This window comes from Oreochromis niloticus, linkage group LG3 (genome assembly GCF_001858045.2).
Source record: "Oreochromis niloticus isolate F11D_XX linkage group LG3, O_niloticus_UMD_NMBU, whole genome shotgun sequence".
Classification (NCBI taxonomy): Eukaryota; Metazoa; Chordata; class Actinopteri; order Cichliformes; family Cichlidae; genus Oreochromis; species Oreochromis niloticus.
The window spans coordinates 17,505,208-17,508,642 of NC_031967.2; positions in this window are offsets into that span (position 1 = coordinate 17,505,208).

Sequence of the window (3,435 nt, forward strand, 5' to 3'; positions counted from 1 at the left end):
CTAAAGATATGAATGGCACCAGGGCCCTCTTTTCTTTTCCAGTCAACAGCTGTGGATTCATATTTGAGGTAAAAGCTGAGTTTACGGAGTTGTGGCATCCCTCCCTGTGCTGCCTTGTCCTCACTGTGTATTTTTTCTTCAGCTTGGAAAGGATTATGTGACTTACCAAAATGAGATCTTCTACAACAAGAATTACCAGAATATGTTTCTAATGATGTGACTGAGAGGTATGAATCTCCAAACTTTCCTTTAATATATTTTTTCCACCTGCATTGATACATGACATTGAAGGTTGTCCTTATTTCACAGGGTGATCGTGCAGTGTACATATCCTCTATCTAGTCTCCGTCAGCTCTTCACAATGTACAGATTTGTGTCTGACACGGTTGGTGTTGGTAAAATCATCCGCACAGTGCAGCCCACAGCAGGTACAGTAACTTATTCACCTGATGGAAATTATGCTGCTTTGTTCAAATCTAAAAAAAAATTAATCTTTTTCTAGGGCTGCAACATCCCAGCAGAAAGCCCACTGCAGGACTTCAAAGCACCCCTGCTATAGCAAGACACGCACAACCTATTGCGTTTGTACCTGGTGTTCGTCCATCTACTCGATACTTCAGAGTTTCTAGGGTTCACAATCTTGCAGGTGGCTAACTGTGATAAATGTCACTTTTTTGTGATCCCCTTGCAGGAGCTGAAAAGTCACAATAAAGTTATATTTTAAATGGGACAAAACTGTATTAAAGCTGTCTTTGAAACTAATTTGTCTTGTAGAGCCTTAACACTGTGTGTTGGCATCATTTTGACTGTTTCTGACACAGGATGTTGGAGACTTCATTGTAAGGAACTCGTGTATTTCTACTCCACCGAAATTTGCATTGGCTAGTTTAAAAATAAATAAAAAATAAAAACATAAAAAATAAAAAATTATGGCTCACCAACTGCAACGTTAATTTTTTTTCTAAATATTCAGGAAAACTTCAGTCTTGGTCTAAATATATTACTTTAAAGAGTGAGAAGCTTACTAAGGTGGGGAGGAGTGGAATGCACAGGCAGTGAATACAGAGTAGCGCACTACAGCAAGAAGTGTACCTCAATCAGCCAGTCACATGAAAGCATTTGGACATGTTGACAAAGCCAGCATGACCTGCTGAAGTACGAACTGAGCAACAGAATGAGTGAGGTGATTTAAGTTCATTTGAACCATGCCATGCTGGTCTGTTTCAGAAACTGCTGATCTATTGGGATTGTCACACACGACTATCTGTAGGGTTTAAGAGACTGGCCTGAAAGCAAATCCACTGAGAAGCAGTTCTCTGGCTGAAAATGTCAAAGGAGAGAGGCCAGACTGCTTCAAGTTAAGAAGGCATCAATAACTCGTAACTAAGTTACAAGCATGGTATGTAGAGGAGCATCTCTAAATGCACAAGTCCATCCTGGGCAGATGGGCTGCACATTACATCCTGTAATATGCATTATATATGGTTAAAATGCAGTAAGTATACACGTTTCATTTAAATATAGTCTAACTTTTTCTTTAGCCCAGATAATTAAACATTTCCATTACATAAAACAAGTGAATTTTGATTTTATGTACTGTATAGCCTATATAATGAGTATGTAGCCCAATAGGTATGAAATCCAGGAAGCTACACAACATGGGGCAGTTCATTTGTGAACCTAATAAAGTGACTCATACGTTTATATTGAAAAAGATAACGAAATTCTTTGGTACTCTGTAAAATATTCGGAGGATGCTGGTCTGATTAAGTCATGTACTGCAGTTTCTTATACCATTTGATTAAAAATGTGAATTTAAACATTTTATTAGACACATTCAACCGCCCCCGCCCCCCCCCCCCCGATCCTTTATTTTATTTATTTTTAAAAATATTTTAAAATAGAGCATGACTGGAAATAAATATAATACATGCAGTCACACGGCGTTTCATAAGTCAGTCAGCAGGTGTCGCTGTTTACACCGCTGCGAGCGGAAGCGTGAGCGCGTGTTTAAGTTTGGTTTTTTCTTCTTTTAACGCCACATTAACAAGTTCAGTTTGAGTAGTTAGTAGTTAGATACTACCCTTACTTCTCGAGCAACACAGCTGAACCACCATGAACAGCGAGGAGCATTTATCGGTGAGTGTTCTGTGACGTCACTCTTTAGCTCACTCGGACTGCATGCGCAGGTCCTGCGGGTCAGCGGTGGTAATTTCATCATCTGTCCTCCATCAGAGGCCCAGGAAGACGGTCCTGCCCCTCTCTCCAACAGGACCCTGTACCACCCCTCCTTCCTGCCCCTGTACAGGGCCGCAGGTCTCCCACGCCACAGTCAAGAAAACGCTCAAACAGGAGGTGAGTCACTTTTACCTAAACCGGGGTCAAGGGGGCTTCATCCAGCTGTTCAACCTCTGTGAGGACTCCCTGATTTCTCCCCAGCTCACCCCACCACGCCTGCAGAGTTCTTCTACACTGACCCCACCATGTGCTGTGGCAGGAGAATCCCTAATAGACTCAGTGGGTTAAAGGTGAGCGAGAGAGATTTCATAACTCCACCAACAAAACTCACTGTTGTGGAGAAGCTCCATCTTTCATACTCATTTTCTAAGGATTAGTTCCTGCATGCCCAAATAAACAGTTATATGGCTTTCCAGGAGCCGTTTAGAAGACAGAGTCCCACACAGTACCACAGCATCAGTATAACTAAATGCTGTGCCAGAGTCTGACATCAAGACTTCACTTTCAAATAACTTTAAATAATATTGTTGGTCTTTTGTAAACTATATTTTTGTGCAGCCACACAGCGATTATTAAATCTGATGTATATGACAAGTTCATTTCCACAGGATGGTACTTCAGTTTATGGGTGTATTGAGTAGAGGATGAAGGGTAAACAGAGGTGGAGGCGCAGAGTCCAGTGTGTCAGCGTTTTAATAACAGTGTAAATTTAGGCCACATAGAAAAACGCACACATCAAACGCTTCACGATGGTCCCCGTTTCCCTTGAGTATGAATGGCTTCTTGACAGCCAGCTGTCCACTGAGGCCATTTCTGATGAGGCTTCAGTGAACAGTAGATCTATGTTAGGTCTTTGTTGGATGTTTTTCGCCCGATTCTTAAAGATATGAGGTTCAGATATTGTTCATCTGCTGTAGATAGTTTTTTCGGGCCTGACTCTTGCTATTTTGTCCTCCACTTGCTCATTTTCCTTAATGTCTTTTAAGGACACCCTGGTGCCAAAATACTATTTGATGCCTGTCTGAGTTATCGCTACTTGATTCAGTGAAAGGTGCAGAAGAAATGATGTGTTTTTGTGACAGGCTGCTAGTACCAAAGTGCAAAAGATACACTTGAAAATTGGTACTCTGCTAAGTTGTCTGTTATGTGTAAACACAACACTGGTTCATCCTTTGAGTTGGGTCGTTTTTTCATGCT